This window comes from Salvelinus fontinalis, chromosome 28 (assembly GCF_029448725.1).
Source record: "Salvelinus fontinalis isolate EN_2023a chromosome 28, ASM2944872v1, whole genome shotgun sequence".
NCBI classification, from domain to species: Eukaryota; Metazoa; Chordata; class Actinopteri; order Salmoniformes; family Salmonidae; genus Salvelinus; species Salvelinus fontinalis.
In genome coordinates this window covers 16,113,218-16,134,383 of record NC_074692.1, presented here as the reverse complement: position 1 = coordinate 16,134,383, position 21,166 = coordinate 16,113,218, and the positions used below count along the sequence as shown (strand labels likewise).

The 21,166-nt window shown below is 42.0% G+C and overlaps 1 protein-coding gene across 5 annotated transcripts in view; it reads right to left on the bottom strand.

Moving 5' to 3' along the window:
* The window catches only part of fgfr1a (fibroblast growth factor receptor 1a), a 40,655-nt gene extending 33,176 nt beyond the window's left edge, over positions 1-7,479 (bottom strand). For 4 of the 5 annotated variants that reach the window (XM_055886818.1, XM_055886820.1, XM_055886819.1 and 1 more), the window contains exon 1: positions 6,786-7,475. The gene's annotated coding sequence lies outside the window, so the exon portion shown is untranslated. Of the gene's footprint in view, positions 1-6,785 lie in introns of all 5 variants that reach the window. The other variant, XM_055886822.1, reaches the window with a different exon arrangement.
* Positions 7,480-21,166: the final 13,687 nt, after the last annotated feature.

Sequence of the window (21,166 nt, the reverse complement as noted above, 5' to 3'; positions counted from 1 at the left end):
GTGATTGTCATTTCGACATGTTACCTTGGCATTCTTGGGCACAGAGACAAACTTCCGGTTTGAGTTTTTAAGCAGGAATCAGGGGGATAGAGTTATGGTCAGATTTACCAAATGGAGGGCGAGGGAGAGATTCGTATGCATCTTTGTGCGTGGAGTAGTGATCTATAGTTTTTCGCCTCTAGTTGCACAGGTGACATGCTGGTAGAAAATAGGTCAAACGGATTTCAGTTTTCCTACATTAGAATTACCGGCCACTAGGAGCGCCGCCTCTGGGTGAGCATTTTCTTGTTTGCTTATGGCACTATACAGCTTGTTGAGGGCGGTCTTAGTGCCATCATCAGTTTATGGTGGTAAATAGACCACTAAGTAAATAGTACTGTCTACAGCTTATCAAGAGGTATTCTCTTGATCGGAGCAGAAACTCGAAACTTCATTAATATTAGAGATCGAGCACCAGCTGTTAACAATGAGACCCCCCCCCCCACCCCAACCTTACCTGAATCTGCCGTTCTGTCCTGCCGATGTATAGAAAAACAGCTGTGTATATGTTTTCCATGTTCAGCCATGACTCTGAATAACACCGGATATTACAGTTCTTCAGATCACGTTGATAGGATAGTCTCAAACGGCGCTCGTCTAGTTTATTCTCCAGTGACTGCACGTTCGTCAATGGAACGGAGGCTAGAGGCGGTTTATCCACTTGCCAACGTAGTCTCGTCAGGTATCCCGCACGCCGGACTCTATAACGCCTTTTTAATTGAGTGTCAGGGATTTGGGCCTGGTCCTGGATGAGCAGTTTGTTCTTTGCTTCCGACTCACTGAAGTAGAAATCTTCATCCAAATCGAGGATAGTGATCACTGTTGATGTCCAGAAGCTCTTTACAGTCATATGAAACGATGGCGGGAACTTTTTATGCACATAAAAAGGTAAGATCAGCGAAAAAAAACAACACAAAATAGCACAATTGGTCAGGAGCCTGTAAAAAGACTGCTGTGCCATTCAGTTAGAGGAACACTTAAGGAGATATACAACATATTTCATGTTACAGGTTATTCAACCTCAAACCTTTATCCTGTCACCCGAATGGAATGGATAAGAGAGCGCCCTCTGATCATGGCATAACAGTGAACGTAGTTGTGACAAGGGAAATTGCCACCTAGAATGATAGACATGAAATGCTATGCTTTTTTTGGGGGGGGGAAATCTTACCTTAAGCAATTCCTTAAATTTGAGAGCCTTTTATAGGAAAAACCTCAGGAAGGATTCAAACTCTTTACCAAAACTGGGGTCGCTGTGAAATAATGCGCCAATTTCTATTAACCACTTCCTTGATCAACCAGGAAATGGGACGGTAGGTGGACAACAAAGTTGCGGAGGGAGGAGAGGAATTCCTTTCAAGTGGTTGCAATAATGCATTGTAATGTGTGTGTAGCATGTATGAGTGCCTTCAAAAAGTATGCATACTCCTTGACTTATTCCACATTATCTTGTTACAGCCTGAATTCAAAATTGATTAAATATATTTTCTCACCCATCTACACACAACACCCCATAATGACAAAATGAAAACATGCTAGAAACCTTTACGCATTTATTGACAATTTAAGACAGAAATATCCCATTTACATAAGTATTCAAACCCCAGAGTCAAACACCTGAATCACCTTGGCAGCGCTTACAGCTGTGAGTCTTTCTGGGTAAATTTCTAAGAGCTTTTCACACCTGGATTGTACAATAGTTGCACATTATTCTTTAGAAAATTCTTTAAGCTCTGTCAAGTTAGTTGTCGATCACTGCTAGACAGCCATTTTTAAGTCTTTCCATAGATTTTCATATCAATTTAAGTCAAAACTAACTAGGCCACTCAGGAACATTCAATATACTCATTGGTAAGTTTGTCTACCAGGGTCTTTTGGAAAGCAGACAGAACCAAGTTTTCCTCGAGGATTTTGCCTGTGCTTAGCTCTATTCTGTTTAATCCCAAATCCCTCCCTAGTCCTTGCCGATTACTTTTATACCTTTATTTTTCCAGGTGAGTTGAATGAGAACACATTCTCATTTACAGCAACAACCTAGGGAATACTTACAGGGGAGAGAAGGGGGGATGAATAAGCCAAATGGAAGCTGGGGATGATTAGGTGGCCATGATGGTATTAGGGCCAGATTGGGAATTTAGCCAGGACACGGGAGTTAACAACCCTACTCTTATAATAAGTGCCATGCGATCTTTAGCTACCACAGATAGTCAGGACACCAGTTTAACGTCCCATCCGAAAGAAGGCACCTTATATAGAGCAATGCCCCCAATCACTGCCCTGGGGAATTGGGATAATTATTTATTTTTTAGACCAGAGGAAAGAGTGCCTCCTAATGGCCCTCCAACACCACTTCCAGCAGCACCTGGTCTCCCATCCAGGGTCCAACCCTGCTTAGCTTCAGAGGGAAGCCATCAGTGGGATGTAGGGTGTTATGTTGCTGGCTAAAGCATACCCATAACATGATACAGCCACCACCATGCTTGAAAATATGAATGTGGTACTCAGTGATGTGTTGCTGAATTTGGATTTCCAAACATAATGCCTTGTATTCAGGACAAAGATAATTTATTTGCCCATTTATATTGCAGTTTTACTTTAGTGCCTTAATGCAAACAGGATGCATGTTTTGGAACATTTATATTCCTTACAGGCTTCCTTTTTTCACTTTGTATTTACTCCACAATACTAACCTAAATGACAATGTTGGAGATCCATCCTCAGTTCTCTTATTACATCCATTAAACTCCGTAACTGTTTTAAAGTCACTATTGGCCTCATGGTGAAATCCCTGAGCGGTTTCCTTCCTCTGTCAACTGAGTTAGGAAAGACGCCTGTATCTTTGTAGTGACTGGGTGTATTGATACACCTTCCAAAGTGTAATTAATAATTCACCTTGCTCAAAGGGATATTCAATGTCTGCATTTTCTTTGTTTGTTTTACCTATCTACCAATAGGTGCTCTTCTTTGCAAGGAAAACCTCCCTGGTCTTTGTGGCTGAATCTGTGTTTGAAATTCACTGCTCAACTGAGGGGCTAACAGATAAATGTATGCTTGGGGTACAAAGAGGTGGTAGTGATTAAAAAAGTAATGTTAAACACTATTGCATACAGATTGAGTTCATGCAACTTATTGGGACTTAAGCTCATTTTTACTCTTGAACTTATTTAGGTATGCCATAACAAAAGGTGTTGAATATTTATTGACTCAAGAAATTTCAGCTTTTCATTTTGTATTAATTTGTCAAATCAGAATTCCATTTTGACATTATGGGGTATTGTGTGTAGGCCAGTGACACAAAATCTATATTTAACCCATTTAAAATGCAGGCTGTAACACAACAAAATGTGGAAAAAGTCAAGGGGTGTGAATACTCTGAAGGCACTGTATGTCTAGGTGCGTGTGTGTGCTAAGGTGCAGGGAGTCAGTGCAGGTGCTCAGTTCAACCCAACAGTAAGGGGGTGAACAGCTTGTGGGTGGGGTGTGTGGGGTCCTTGATGATGCCATTGGGCTTCCTCAGGCACCATTTTGTGTAGATGTCCTGGATGGGTGGGAACACGACCACAGTGATATACTGAACCTTCTTCACCACCTGCTGGAGCGCCTTGCGGTCATGGACAGAGCAATTCCCGTACCAGGCTGTGATGCAACTGGTCAGGACACTCTCGATGGTGAGTAGTAGTATCACCGAGGACGTGGCTGGCATGCCAAATTTCTTCAGCCACTTTAGGAAGTAAAGGCACTGTTGCGCCCTCACGACAAGAGTGGTGGTGTTGTTGGTCCATGTCAAATCCTCGGTGATGTGGACTTTCTCAACTGCAGTCCCGTTGATATGGACCAGGGCGTATTCCCTCCTCTGCTTCATGTAGTCAACAATCAACTCCTTTGTTTTGCTGATGTTGAGGGAGAGGTTGTTGTCCTGGAACCACAATGCCAGTTCACTTACCTTCTTAAATTTGTCAATTCCACCCAGTTATGATGCTTTCACATGACGGCAACAGTCAGATTTGTTAGGTCCTTCGAATTCTCCCAAGTGTACAACTATTTTTAGTTATTATGCACACTCATTATTGTATTGTAGCTGATCTCCATTTCAAAAGATGTGTAACTTCAGTCTATTTTTTCACATACACGGAGTAAACCAAACATTAGAAACACTACCATACCCCATTCAAAAGGCACTTAAATATTTTGTCTTGCCCATTCACCCTCTGAGTGGCACACATACAGAATCCATGTCTCAATCAATGTCTCAATAGAAAAATAAATAGCAAATCCACAATGCCCTTCACAAATTGGTCACCACTGCCTTGTGGAGGACTGGAGGAATTTAGGAAATGGTTGAAGGGAATGCTGGGAGATTTGGCGTCACCGTTGACCTTTTTAAACGTGTTGGCTGGACTGTTCTCTATTGCCAGGGAAGGAGAGTTGACAGGTCGAGTGTGACTCTGGCAAATAGTATTAAAAATCCTTATTTAACCTGTCTCCTCCCCTTGATCTACACTGATTTAAGTGGATTTAACAAGTGACATCAATAAGGGATCATAGCTTTCCCCTGTATTCGCCTAGTCAGTGTTCTTAATGTTTTGTAAACTCAGTGTAAATTATACATAATCTACATTCGAGAACATCTTGATAAGTTATTTAACGCCACAACTTTCCACATCAACAGCAAGCAACAATAATGATGTGCCAACCCAGCAACTAAATTAGAGGGCAGGAAAACTCTTAACTTCCTTTCCTACAGCTCAACAGAACAACTGTTTTCATGGTAAACTCCTTAAGGGAATGCCTCTTCGCTCAACCATCCATCCTCTCCCTCTCATTTCAAACCAACTTGGAAGTAACATTTTAGGGTGCATTGACACTATCCATTCTTAACCTGCTTCCAAAGAAAGGCAGCATCCGCAACACTAAAATTGGCAAAGCGGGCTTTAGGGGCGGACAGATGATTTCACGTAGTGAGTTTCACTGAGGTGTACCTGTACTACAGAAAGTGATGGGATAAATTTTTCTTACAACACATAGGCTACAAGGATGATACCCAGATAGAGCGTCATGGACAGTTTCCTTTACCTTAATTCACATAGCAAGAGATGGTAGATCTCAGTCAGTTGTTTTCAAGAAGAGTCACAAGTAAGGATTAATCGGCAAACAGCACGGTCAACTGTTCGCATTGTATATGCTATTCTCCCAGTAAGTATGCACCCCTACCTAGGATTGACAACTGAGGGGCCGAAATCAAAACCTGTAACTGAAACCTCTAAGCAGTGTTCTTGTACAGCAAGAAAGCCTAATTCAATCAATATGCATTTGAGAGCATGTTTGTAAGTGGCTCTGGATAAGAGCGTATGCTAAATGTAAATGTTTGTTTCGCACTAAACACTTTTGTTGTGTACATTCAACATGTGCATTCTTGCTACTGCATGTCATTTTTGACTGAGCTCATTCTCGAAAACCCGTTTATAGTTTTCTTGTTTTTGTTTAACAGAACACCTCTGGAGTACTGAAGCACCTTTCCCTAAAAACTATCCAAAGATGCTGAATCTGAGGGAGATGGACTATGATGGTGTAGTGATTTGGCTAGAGTAAATCAGGATTCTTCCCTCTTGAAAAGATTGGGGATGTTAGGATGGGTGATGACTTCATGACTCCACTGGAAAGGTTGCAGAGAAAATAAGTGATGTGCTATATATAGAGAGAGCAGGGGCGTGGTGATCCCCTTAGTCTTATCTCTTCTAAAGCAAAAGGTGACCGATCTACCTTTAAAGTATGACACCCTCATTTTTTAAAGGTAAGGGCACCTACTTCCAATCTCGCTGGTGTAAATGAACCATGCTAAGGAAACTAAAACTGTTCTTCAGATATTCATTTCAGATGATTGGCTATTTTGAAGATGCACTCAAGCAAATTCTTGCGCAAAAGTGTTTTATGTCAAAACAAGCACCGACTTGTAATTGTAATTTGTCAGTAACACAGGTGAGGGAGGAAAAGGCTATAGAATATCTCTGGTAAAGCTTGGGAATGACAAACAATGATCAAATCAAACATTGTAAAGAAAACAGAGTAAAATACATTGCATAGCCTCCATGCCCTAACATTTCTTGATTTAAAATGCAAACCGATGCACAACCCTATGCCAAATGTACTTACATTTTGCATGTCACACTGACCTAGGGTAATATGAATCTTAATGTAAGCTTATGCGTGGGCTAATTGAAGAGATCAAGCAAGAAAGTCACAATAAATTCTAACAAATACTGACAACTTTAATGTTATCTCTCTAAGTGTTAGCAGTGGTGACTGAGCGTCCACAGATGGCAACTTAATTGCCCCCCACTCTTCCCAACCAATTAAGCACATGAAAAACAAATTAAAATACAAAACTACCACCAAATGTTAATAGATTGTCAACCGACTTCACAGGAGGGAAAACAAAATTCTTAAATCTGTGAAAAAGGAGAAAAGAAAAGCTCTAGTCACATCATTAGTATCAGGGTTTGTTTCCAAACTAGAAACACATGCCCTCTAAAGCCTCCATATAGGAGGGGGACTAGTGCTACTACAGACTATAAAAAACACTAACAAAATGTCCTTGCTGAGACCTGTGTGTATCTGTCAAAATGTGGATACCTGATACTGATCTAAATCATAATAGATACCTCCCTAAAAGTTATTCTAACCGCACGCTCTGTGCCGAACATGTAGCCTTAAGTAATGATCCCAATTCCCACCTTGAAAAAACCTACCTTCTTGAGGGTCGACGAAACAGCCAGCGTAGAAAAATGTCGTACTCAGAGTGCGAGATTTGATGTTAGAACTTTACAAAAGCTTTTATATCCAACGTCGTTAACTTTAGCCCGTAAAGACGCTCCAACATTGAAAGGAAACGTTTAGAAGATATTTGCCTTTACCCACGTTTACCCTACTTGCCCAAAATAAAAGAAAATCCGCAAGGCATCAAAAGAAAAATCGCTCCTGAGAAAAGCGTGCCCCAATCCCAGATCATAGAACTAAAAATGTCAGTAGCTACGTAGAAAGAGGAAAACATTTAGCATAGGCCTACATCGGCTACAATAAAATATGATTACATCTAGTTGTACTTTTGTCACAAATCTCCCCTACTCCAGTTCTAATAGATTTTAGAATCGATAGAAGATCCGTTCGTCGTTTTTCCAATCCATTTACTCACTAAGAAAAAGTCAAATGGGCTCAAATATTCCTTTACTATGATTTTACTGTCCGAAAGACCAGAGGGTAAATGTATTAAAAAATAAAATAATTGTGCGCTCATGCCTATCTAACTTCTCTCGACTCAGGCTTCTCCTCACCACCCCGGGTCAAATGACTGCATAGACAACGAGATTCCGGACTCGTGGAAGCCTTCCCCCCTAGCATCGCATAGCAAATGCCTTTTCGCATCACTCGGATTGAAGAAACCTGGCTCCCCCTGCCATCCCATCCGCAACACCGCTGTAGCGTACCCATAGAGGACTATAGTGCCCAAAAAAACTATTTTAGCACGGACAGCGCCATTGATACTACTATGTGCCAGATGTTAATTACATAATTTTTTTTAAACCTTTATTTAACTAGGCAAGTCAGTTAAGAACAAATTCTTATTTACAATGACGGCCTACCGGGTTAACTGCCTTGTTCAGGGGGAGAATGAAAGATTTTGTATCTTGTCAGCTCGGGGATTCGATCCAGAAACCTTCCGGTTACTGACCCAACATTCTAACCACTAGGCTACCTGCCGCCCGACAACACAACACACCCTTACAAATGACCTATTTGTGAAATTGACTTGTCATTTCAATAAGCATAGGCTACTGAATAAAATCTGGGTTTATGATTGTAATTCAACTTTGCCATGGGTTACTGAGCTATATGCAGGTAGTTTATAGCCCCCGATAGGCCTACATCTAATTTCAGGGTCCACAATAATAGTGACAATAAATATGGAGAATGATACATTTGCGATGGAGCTGTGACCATGATCACAATTCATAACTTCCAATTAATTAACTAAACATGGCCATGAATAATTGCATAATAACACAAGGCTACAACAACAATAAACTTAAATTATAGGCTATTTATTAAATTCGTTTGCCAGCTCCAGGTAGGCTACACAAGTGGCACAAATTGATTTGCAATGACTCCAGCGATATCATAATTTCAACATATTTTTTTGTATCAAATGGTAACGTTAGGCTACAGTAGCCTTCAATGGAATAAATAAAATGTATAGACTACTTAATGGCCAACAGATGCAAATGTGTCATTCTCCACATTTAATGTCAGTTTCATTGTGGACTTCCCACCCCCCATGACAGAAGCACAGGAGGGAGTTCCATAACATCCATTTCAAATGTCCACTCGCCGCCGCGGGGCTAGAGACCCCAAAACTGAGCATTCGTAAAACCCTTAACTTGATACGGTTTTCCATAAGCAGACATTAGAATGCAGTTAACTTTAAACCAGCTCCGAGCGAATTTATCTAAAGCGCTCTAGTGCACCTAATGTTGTTTTCCAATTTTTTGTCGCTGTTATTTCTTGATGCGCACGTTCACATGTTTTATGGGAAGAGGTTTGGAAATAGATGTCTCCATAATGACAATCTAAATAGACTACGTACAACTGGTAAAAAGTTATCACGAAGTGCGCAAGTGACTCAGCTGCAGCGATCTCTTAACCAGTGCTCTCCACACACATACAGCCCTTCGGCCAACCCCACCAATCACTTACTCACTCACGCAGCAACAGCCAGCTCACTGACTAATAGTCAGCAGCAGCAGGCCACCGTGAACTAAACAGTACGTTACAGCCTTATTCTAAAATTGATTAAATAAATGAAACATCCTCATCAATCTACACACAATACCACACTATGTCAAAGGGGAAAAAAACGTTTTTTATATATTTTTTTCAAATTTATAAAACATTTGAAATCAGAAATACCTTATTAACGTTAAGTATTCGGACCCTTTGCTATGAGACTAGAAATTGAGCTCAGATGCATCCTGTTTCCATTGATCATCCTTGAGATGTTTCTTCAACTTGATTGGAGTCCACCTGTGGTAAATTCAATTGATTGGACATTATTTGGAAAGGCACACACCTGTCTATATAAGGTCCAGTGACAGTGCATGTCAGAGCAAAAACCAAGTCATGAGGTCAAAGCAATTGTCCATAGAGCACCGAGACAGGATTGTGTCGAGGCTAAACATCTGGGGAAGGGTACCAAAACATTTCTGCAGCATTTCCTAGAGCTAGCTGCCCGGCCAAACTGAGCAATAGGGGGAGAAGGGCCTTGGTCAGGGAGATGACCAAGAACCTGACGTTCACTCTGACAGAGCTCCAGAGTTCCTCTGTGGAGATGAGAGAACCTTCTCTGCAGCACATCACAAATCAGGACTTTATGGTAGAGTGGCCAAACGGAAGCCACTCCTCAGTAAAAGGCATATGACAGCCTGCTTGGAGTTTGCCAAAAGGCACCTAAAGGACTCTCAGATCATGAGAAATAAGATTCTCTGGTCTGATGAAACCAAGATTGAACTCTTTGGCCTGAAGGCCAAGCGTCACGTCTGCAGGAAACCTGGCACCATCCATACGGTGAAGCATGATGGTGACAGCATCATGGTGTGGGAATGTTTTTCAGTGGCAGGGTCTGGGAGACTAGTCAGAATCGAGGAAAAGATTAACAGAGAAAAGTACAGAGAGATCCTTCATGAAAATCTGCTCCAGAGTGCTCAGGACCTCAGACTGAGGTGAAGGTTTACTTTCCAACAGAACAACAGCCCTAAGCACACATCCAAGACAACACAGGAGTGGTTTTGGGACAAGTTTCTGAATGTCTTTCAGTGGCCCAGCCAGAGCCCGGACTTGAACCTAATCGAACAACTCTGGAGAGACCTGAAAATAGCTGTGCAGCGACACTCCCCATCCAACCTGACAGAGGTTGAGAGGATCTGCAGAGAAGAATGGGAGAAACTCCCCAAATACAGGTGTGCCAGGCTTTTAGCATCATACCCAAGAAGACTCTAGGCTGTAATCATTGCCAAAGTTGCTTCAACAAAGTACTGAGTAAAGGGTCTGAATACTTTTTTATTTAATACATTGCAAAAAACTTTTAAAAAATCTGTTTTTGCTTTGTCATGGGGTATTGTGTGCAGATTGAGAAGGGAACAAAACAATTTAATCAGTTTTAGAATAAGGCCGTAAAGTAACAAAATGTGGAAAAAGTCAAGGGGTCTAAATACTTTTCAAAGTAAATCACAATAAATCAGTAAATCACAGTAAATCACCAACCTTGGTTTTATACCTGTTCAAACAACACACTCCAGGCAATATGCAGCCTTTCAGTTTGTTTGCCAGCTCATAGAAGTAGTAGAAGAAGAAAATGTACTACTTCAAAATGAAGATTTGGCCTCAATGGCACTGCCCGGGCTCTCACAGATGCCATAATGGGGCAGATACAATGATGCAATGTCTATCTAAGTCTATGAGCCTACCCAAGTTTTTCAGCACATACTTTGCATTATGAGATTTTAGTTCTATGCTCCATCTTTGCCCTCACTCTTTGCCCTCAATTATCCTAATTACTGAATGTGTATGCTGATGTTCCCTTGAATCCTCAGTATTTATCCCAGAACAGACTTATTATAAAAGCCAATTTGGGCACTGTTTCACCACCTGGGCCTGAACATCTCCCTCTGCAACTGGATCCTGGACTTCCTGGCGGGACACCCTGAAGGTGGTGAAGGTAGCCAACACCACATTTGCCACGCTGACCCTCAACATGGGGGCCCCTCAGGGGTGCGTGCTTAGTTCCCTGCTGTACTCCCTTTTCAACCATGACTGTGCGGCTGCGCACGACTTCAACACCATCATTAAGTTTGCCGATGATACGACGGTGGTAAGTCTGATCACCAACGACGAAGAGACAGCCTATAGGGAGGTCAGAGACCTGGTAGTGTGGTGCCTGGACAACAACCTCTCCTTTAACGTCAGCAAGACAAAGGAGCTGATCGTGGACTACAGGAAACGGAGGGCTGAGCACGCCTCCATTCACATCGACAGGGCTGAAGTGGAGCGGGTCGAGAGCTTCAAGTTCCGTTGTGTCCACGTCATTAAGTGTCTGTCATGGTCCAAATACACCAACACAGTTTTGAAGAGGGCACGACCACGCCTCTTCGTGCTCATGAGGATGAAAAGATTTGGCATGGGCCCTCAGATCATCAAAATGTTACATAGCTGCACCATTGAGAGCATCTTGACTGGCTGCATCACGGCTCGGTATGACAACTGCTTGGCATCCGACCGCAAGACTCTACAGAGGGTCGTATGTACAGCCTAGTACATCCCTGGGGCTGAGTTCCCTGCCATCCAGGACTTCTATACCAGGCGGTGTCAGAGGAAGTCCCCAAAATGTTAATTAAGACTCCAGCCACCCAAATCATAGACTGTTCTCTCTGCTACCACATGGCAAGCTGTACGAATGCACCAAACCTGGAACCAACAGGACCCTGAACAGCTTCTACCCCAAAGCCAGCTTCTACCCCAGACAACCTGCATTGACCCTTTTTGCACTAACTATTTTGACTCATCACATACTGTTTACTATTTGTCACTTTATTCCTAGTTATATGTACATATGTACCTCAATGACCTCGTACCCCAGCACATCGACTTGGTACTGGTACCCCTTGTATATAGCCACGTTATTGTTACTCATTGTGTATATGTTATTACTTTTATTATGACGTGTTTTACTTTTCTATTATTTCTCTATTTTCTTTCTCTCTGCATTGTTGAAAAGGGCCCGTAAGTAAGCATTTCACTGTTAGTCCACACATGTTGTTTACGAAGCATGTGACAAAGAAAAATTTGATATGACCTACAAAATCCAGATGTAACCACAGCTGAACTTTAGTTCTTCCCTTTATGATGGTCAATGTGTTGGCAATTAGACATATCATTTCAGTATATTTTTTGGTGAAAGAACTACCACACCCAACATCTTTTTAAGGATTGTACATCCCTTCCACTTTGAGCTTGATAGAGAGCACTCTCAGATTATGCTACAGATTCTGCTACTGAAAGACAAATACCTCATCTCAGGCTGGGCCACAAGTTAGTTGCTTAGAACAGGAAGCAGTTACTGAAGCTTGTTACAGAAAATGCCAGAAAGAAAGAATAAATCTACCTAATTGTCTATTACAGGAAGCGGCGCAGGTCCTAATCCAGGCACTTGTCATCTCCCGTCTGGATTACTGCAACTCGCTGTTGGCTGGGCTCCCTGCCTGTGCCATCAAACCCCTACAACTCATCCAGAACGCCGCAGCCCGTCTGGTGTTCAACCTTCCCAAGTTCTCTCACGTCACCCCGCTCCTCCGCTCTCTCCACTGGCTTCCAGTTGAAGCTCGCATCCGCTACAAGACCATGGTGCTTGCCTACGGAGCTGTGAGGGGAACGGCACCTCAGTACCTTCAGGCTCTGATCAGGCCCTACACCCAAACAAGGGCACTGCGTTCATCCACCTCTGGCCTGCTCGCCTCCCTACCACTGAGGAAGTACAGTTCCCGCTCAGCCCAATCAAAACTGTTCGCTGCTCTGGCACCCCAATGGTGGAACAAACTCCCTCACGACGCCAGGACAGCGGAGTCAATCACCACCTTCCGGAGACACCTGAAACCCCACCTCTTCAAGGAATACCTAGGATAGGATAAAGCAATCCTTCTGCCCCCCCCCCCCCCCCCCCCTTAAAAGATGTAGATGCACTATTGTAAAGTGGCTGTTCCACTGGATGTCATTAGGTGAATGCACCAATTTGTAAGTCGCTCTGGATAAGAGCGTCTGCTAAATGACTTAAATGTAAATGTAAATGTATTACCCCCAGTCTTATTCTTTTTGAGAGCACACAGGCGGATCTGAAAGGCCCCCATTGACCTAATAAAGAGAGCTTATCACCAAATATAGCAATGAATGGAGGTGGCAATGAGGTGTGAACCAGACCAACAGAGACTAATGAGGAGCATACTCAGAGAGAGAGGGAGGGAGAGAGAGAAGGAGAGAGAGAGAGAGAGAGGAGAGAGAGGGAGAGAGTGGGAAGGGAGGGGCAGAGAGGGGGGAGAGAGAGAAGAGGTGGACAAGTAAAATAAACTAGTTTGAAGGATGTAAATAAGCACCCTAAAGATGTATCTTTGCAACAGATAATGATACATACCGGTAAATAAAATCCTGTCAGACATAAGGTTTTGTGGTGAATATTAAATATATGCTTTTTCTTTTTTTTCTCTGGCTGAGACATTCCAAGAGATCAGAAATGTCAAACCCATGTTTGATGGCAATAGCAAGCTAATACTGTACGTCACATCTAAAACCACTTCACAGTAAGTCGATAGAGAACCATATGAGGATATTGGCACTATTTCAAATAGCAGCAGTATGAGTACATCTGGTAACTTACTCACTACAAAACATAAAAGCAACTGCTCTCTGACTCCGATCAATCACATCTTTTATATTCTCTATATTCTTTTATATTCTCTTTTATATTGTCTTTGATGCTATGTCACCCCTGCCATGTCTCATTTGATTTGCATGTCTAATAAATTAAGTTCTCCTAATCTCATATGCATTGACACATGCGTCCCAGTTTGGTTGTTTTCCATACAGGAGATGGAAGGGGGCAGAGATGGAAGGGATAGGCCGAAATCAATATTCTATAGTATTAAAAAGTATATCAATTAGTATTATTTAATTTGTTGTCTTTATTGTATTGATAAATACACAACAAAAACAGAGTGTGTGTTGGTGACAGAGTATGGTTATGCTTATTTGTATGGATATGCAATGTGAGGAGCAACCACATGGCTTATCACTAACTCTGTCTTGACACTCAGGATAAAAGCTGCTGTATAGATTTACTGGTGGAAATTACCCCCCAGCTATCTCACAAGCCTTAAACAATGGCATTGTGTTCCTCCGGTATTAAAGGTGTACGATTATCCTCTAATGAAAAACTGAACAATCATAATCTTTCTGCTGCTGCATTGGCTACAGCTCCAGGCAACCAGTGCAGAGTTTCTACTAGGTAGATTCATTTCCCCACAACCCCAATATCTTCCTATCTGTTCATCATCGCAAACATAAAAGGAGGCTCTAGGGCTGGGAAGGGTAAGGTGGCCTTGGAACTGGCGATCAGAAACATGAGTTGATGGTTGTATGCAGTTAGAAAACACGTTCGTTTTTCGAGCATTGTATCAAAAGTGCCTCTTCATTATGAAATAGAAAGCATAATCGTGCCTCACACAATCTACTCGAAATAGATATCTTATCAAAGGATGATCTGAGACAGACCTAGACATCTAGGCCTAACACTCAGCTTAGCAGAACCAAAAACCCATACTATAGGACTTGGGCAAATTACATATTAGTGGGGAGCACATGAGCTAAAGCCCCAGACGTGCTGAAAAACCACATCACGTTATTACACAGCACTCAATCTTGCCAAAGCTAGGCTCATCACACAAAGCTTAGATGTAAAGGGAATGGGTTCAAACTAGAGACCCTACATACACTTTCTATTTGTATAATTTTTATTTTATTTAACTAGGCAAGCCAGTTAAGAACAAATTCTTATTTTACAATGACGGCCTACCCCGGCCAAACCCGACCCTAACCCAGACAACGCTGGGCCAATTGTGCGCCACCCTATGGGACTCCCGATCACTGCCGGGTTGTGATACAGCCCAGGATCAAACCAGGGTCTGTAGTGACGCCTCTAGCACTGAGATGCAGGGCAGTAGACCGCTGCGCCACTCAGGAGCCCATAAAAGCATTAGGTCATCCACTATGAAAATGAATGTGTGGGGTATGAATTTGAAGTTACAGAATTATGCCAAAGACACATGAAAGACGGGACCAAATTCAGAACATATGCTGATGGATTTAGTGATTTATTCACTTGGTTCCTTTAACCGGATACTTTACTCCAAACCCATCTAAGGAAGATGATTAATATAGTTTTTCCAAGAAATGTCTACTTTTATATTTATATTTTTCAGAAGTGCCTTCTGTCAAACACTATAATGATAGGATAGCAAAGGCAAAGAGGCTATACATTTTGAGATTAATTTGTTTAATCTTAGTTTCTTTGACAGAGTCAGTAGCCATTTTAATTACTAGAGGACAACTAAACCTTACATATTACCAGGGTTAGGGAGTAACTGATTACATGTACATGTAGATACTTAAAAAAATAGATGATTTATTACTTGTTGGATTACTTTTAAATTCAGAAAGGATGTTTGTGGGGAAAAAATGCATTATGAGACCTTTCTGTTTTCTCAATTCAGCATTGAAAAAAGGCACAAGTTTAAGTTTGCTCCACCTGAGTGAGTCTGACCATAAGTCAGAGACCACTATGGGAAAGGGGGGGGGGGTATCTAGTCAGTTGTACAACTGAATGCCTTCAACTGAAATGTGTCTTCCACATTTAACCCAACGCCTCAGAATCAGAGAGGTGCGGGGGGCTGCCTTAACAACTGCCTTGCTCAGGGGCAGAATGACAGATTTCTACCTAGTCAGCTCGGGGATACGATCCAGCAACCTTTCGGTTACTGGCCCAACGCTAACCACTAGGCTACCTGCCGCCCCATATGATGACACACCAAATACGTTTGATGGATCCTTTTTGTCTTCTTCTAATGCCTCTTAAGGTTAAAGTCATCCAAAAGTAACTGAAAGTAATCAGATTACGTTACTGAGTTTGGGTAATCCAAAAGTTACGTCACTGATTAGAATCTTGGACAGGTACCTAGTAACTGTAATGGATTACATTTAGAAAGTAACCTACCCAACCGTGCATATCACTGTCTTTTTACTGAATGTACTAGTAAGTATTCATAGTGGGATTTCATGTGCAAGTATAATAGGACTAACAGTCTGTGTAAACAAACCTCTGTGGGTGGTGTGTTGTGAATAAATGTAAGCAAATACTGTTATAACAAAGGTAGTGCTAAATTACGTATTTTAAAAGCAGGTGTTTTGAATGAACTTGTTTCTCTCCCTCTGCTCAGTGAAAAGGTACGGTAATAAGGGGTTGTGGTGGTAACAGAGGTTTGGGATGGGACTCTCAAGGTGTGTGGGGGGTTATGTGCTAGATAGATGAACAGACTCCAGGCCTCCCAGTGTGTGTTGGCCAACTGAGGCAGAGGGAGGAGGAACAAAGAACAAAACTCCCTGACTGTCACAAAGGAGCAATAAAACGTAAGGCCCTGTGTTATCTGAGGTTTATAAAAAGCATGCACTCTCAACTAATCATTAACTATTCTCTCTGATATGCACCTATAATGGTAGCCCAAGAAAAACATAGGTCTCAACCTCATTTATGAGTTCTACTGAGTTGCCTTTGCTGCGTATGTTTCAAAGTCAGTTCTATTCCCTCTCTTTCAAAGTAAGTCAATGTTCAGGATACTGCTATACCCAAGAATGCCCTCTGCAAAAGAAAACCGAAGGTAGGTAAAACCACCTTCAGAGCTGCAGAATTTATTTTATTTAACTAGGCAAGCCAGTTAAGAACAAATCCTTATTTTACAATGACGGCCTACCCCGGCCAAACCCTACCCTAACCCAGACAACGCTGGGCCAATTGTGCGCCACTCTATGGGACTCCGATCACTGCCGGTTGTGATACAGCCCGAGACCGAACCAGGGTCTGTAGTGACGCCACTGAGACGCAGGGCTTTAGACCCCTGCGCCACTCAGGAGCCCATAAAAGCATTATGTCATCCACTATGAAAATGAATGTGTGGGGTATGAATTTGAAGTTACAGAATTATGCCAAAGACACATGAAAGACGGGACCAAATTCCGAACATATGCTGATGGATTTAGTGATATATTCACTTGGTTCCTTTAACCGGATACTTTACTCCAACCCCCATCCGAGGAAGATGATTAATATAGTTTTACCAAGAAATGTCTAGAAAAACATAGGTCTCAACCTCATCTATGAGTTGCACTGAGTTGCCTTTGCTGAGTATGTTTCAAAGTCAGTTGAACGTTTATTGTCCCACAATGGTCCATAGATATTGGTTTAGGATAGACTCATTTCTATCCCCTCTCTTTCAAAGTAAGTAAATGTTCAGGATACTATTAAACCCAAGAATGCCCTCTGCAAAAGAAAACCAAAGGTAGGTAAAACCACTCATCAGCATGAGAACAGAGAGGGCATTCTTGTACCAACAATATCAACAATATCTGTCTGGGATTGGTTTGCATGCTGATTTGCATACCAGATTCTCCACATCCAAAGTGCTGTTAAATCGTCCTCCCTTTCCCTGTTTGCATTCCATTGTCACTGGCCAAGTACAAATAACCTTTTTCATAGACAACAAAAATCCCTCTGTCAATCCCTCCTCTACATCAAAACCAAACCCAGCCCTCATCCATCCATCAGCAATGCCCCCATCCCTCACGCAGCCCCCAACTTCAACCCCCACCCCCACCCTGGTCTTTGACATCACGCTGTTGTGGCTTTCCGGGCCTTTATGCTGGCTGTTGTCTGAGGCAAATTGAAGACCCTTTTGTGTCAGGCCTGTCCTGAGTGGCCTGGAGGAACCTGCTGGGCTCCGAGCGGGGAGACAGGAATGCGCATATGAATGGGCTAGTGTGTGCTGGGCACCTGCTGACAGAGGGCCTGTATGCCTGTGTGTGTCTCAGTTCACCAGCACAATCATCTTGTTCAATTACATGTGTAGCCGGGTGCTGCATTCTCTTGTTGTTCATGCAGAGAGATTGTCCATTGTTTCTGTCTTGTGTGTATTGTGCTGTTGCTTTGTGTTTCAGTGCTGTGTGACATAACTCAGTGGATGGAGCAGCAAAGACTGCCAAATCTGCTTCATTGTTTTAACTGGAACTGATCAATATCACTTGATGGAATACGTTTTTTGTGTCTTTTCCCCAAAACTCTCCCCACCCCATCCCTCCTGATTTACCCTTTATTGGTGAATCAATGAGCCTGCCAATCAGTTTGAGCACAAGGTTTTCTGTAGGTTCTTCCAACAGCATGATCAACTATCTGTACTGAGAAAACAGAGCTTCAGGGAAGCCAGATGGGAGAGGACCTCTTCATTTAGTGCCTAGGGTGAGGAGGAGAGGGATAGTACACAACAAGTACTTACATACAGCATCTTGTCCACATATGTGCTCATCCACTGAAGTTTTATTGTTTCATATGATAAATGTATGAACAAAACCCAACCTGACATACTCTACTTTCTTAAGGAGATAAAGAGCTCTGGTAGGGCCTGCACTTTACAGATCCCAAGGGCTCTATGAATTGAAAACTTTTACCTAGGATTTCTACGATAAGAAAAAACAATAGTGTTGTTTCAGGTACAAGAAGGATGCTGATTTATCCTTACCCCAGTATTCCAGTACCCAGTTGTGATTGAATTGGGCCCAGCGTTATTACAGTTTCATCAGTATTGTAGGTCCATCGATGTTTACATGAGATTCTTGTTAAGGTGATTCATTGCCAATTACTCTTGCATGATGGGAACCAGGAAGAACAGATGATTCATGTTAATGTATACAGCAGATTCACTAATTGTCCTCTGAGTGATGTGGTGAAGGCTAGGGGTTGTTTTTCTGGGTATGCTTTTCAGGAGATTACATCTCCATAATCATAAAATAATAAGAGCATACTTATTCCCTCCATCTGAAAATCAAACACACCAACCATTCTTCAAAATGACCCTTCACAAGCAATGTACAGCATATATGATATATATATACAGCTCTGGAAAAAAATAAGAGACCACTGCAAATGAAAAATCAGTTTCTCTGGTTTTACTATTTATAGGTATGTGTTTGGGTAAAATGAACATTTCTGTTTTATCTTATTAACTACTGACAACAGTTCTCCCAAATTCCAAATAAATATATTGTCATTTAGAGCATTTATTTGCAGAAAATGACAACTGATCTGTCACCCCCTGATCTGTTTCACCTGTCCTTGTGATTGTCTCCACCCCACTCCAGGTTTAACCCATCTTCCCCATTATCCCTTGTGTATTTATACCTGTGTTCTCTGTTTGTCTGTTGCCAGTTCGTCTTGTTTGTCAAGTCAACCAGCGGTTTTCTCAGCTTTTCCCCAGTCTCTCTTTTTCTCGCCCTCCTGGTTTTGACCCTTACCTGGCCAGACTCTGAGCCCGCCTACCTGACCACTCTGCCTATTTTTATTTATAAATTTTGTGACATACCCAAATCTAACTGTCTGTAGCTCAGGCCCTGAAGCAAGGATATGCATATTCTTGGTACCATTTGAAAGGAAACACTTTGAAGTTTGTGGAAATGTGAAAGGAATGTAGGAGAATATAACACAATAGATCTGGTAGAAGATAATACAAAGAAAAAATCAACTGTTCTTTTGTATTTCTTTGTACCGTCATCTTTGGAATGCAAGAGAAAAGCCATAATGTATTATTCCAGCCCAGGCGCAATTTAGATTTTGGCCACTAGATGGCAGCAGTGTATGTGCAAAGTTTTAGACTGATCGAAGGAACCATTGCATTTCTGTAAAACAATTGCCCGATTCCAGCCTTGCTGAAGCACCCCCAGATTATCACAGACCCTCCACCAAATTTCACAGTGGGTGCGAGACACTGTGGCTTGTAGGCCTCTCCAGGTCTCTCACCCACTGTGACATTTGGTGGAGGATCGGTGATGATCTGGGGGTGCTTCAGCAAGGCTGGAATCGGGCAGATTTGTCTTTGTGAAGGAAGCATGAATCAAGCCACGTACAAGGTTGTCCTGGAAGAAAAGTTGCTTCCTTCTGCTCTGGCAATGTTCCCCAAATATGAGGATTGGTTTCTCCAGTAGGACAATGCTCCATGCCACATAGCCAGGTCAATCAATGTGTGGATGGAGGACCACCAGATCAAGACCCTGTCATGGCCAGCCCAATCTCCAGACCTGAACCCCATTGAAAACCTCTGGAATGTGATCAAGAGGAAGATGAATGGTCATAAGCAATCAAACAAAGCCGAGCTGCTTGAATTTTTGCACCAGGAGTGGCATAAAGTCACCCAACATCAATGTGAAAGGGCATGCCAAGACGCATGAAAGCTGTGATAGAAAATCAGGGTTATTCCACCAAATATTGATTTCTGAACTATAAATAAATGCTCTAAATGACAATATTTTTATTTGGAATTTGGGAGAAATGTTTTCAGTAGTTAATAGAATAAAACAAAAATGTTAATTTTACCCAAACACATACCTATAAATAGTAAAGACAAACTGATCATTTTGCAGTGGTCTTCCAGAGCTGTATATCCACAGCATTTGGTGTGCTGTAAACTTTTATGGCTGGAGAGTATAATCTGTTTTACACATTTCTGATGTTGTCATATTTGGTTATGAATCAAAAGAAAGTACTATGATAAGGCAAAGTTCTTGACAATCTAATTAATGGAACACATGGAACAGTAAATAATTGCTTGTAATGTCACTTTACTGCAAATTAGGTCTTTCAGATGGTTTCACGTTATCAAATGCACCTGCGAACTCTGTCCCACTGGCTTTACGTTACCTAAAACTGCACTTACAAACATTTAAACAACTAAATAAAAAGTAATGTTGACGTCATAAAATGTCTGTGATTACACTGGATAGCTTGTACCCAGTGAAGGGAAGAGACATATGGGGAAAAGTTTTACAACTCCATTCTCTGGTTACCTCAGAAGGAAGTATGCCGAAAGTCCACTGCAGTCTATGATTGCATGTCATTCAGTCTCATTCCAGGCATGTAGGAACTAGCTGCACAGAAACACAATGTCTTAATTAGACACACATTCTCGTATTCCACACATCACACTGACATGTCATCCTCCATTGGTATGACCAGTGGTAATTTTATCATGTAAATCTTGGTGGGGCACACTCAACAAAAAACATTAGGAATGAATGCCAGAAAAGCCACTACACAACACTAAACAATACATCAATAACACTATAACGGTGACAAACAGTGCCCACAAACTGTTAGGGCCTACATAAAGCTGTCGCAACAGCAGAGCTTTCTTTTCAGCACCATGGAGTGAATCCTTACCAC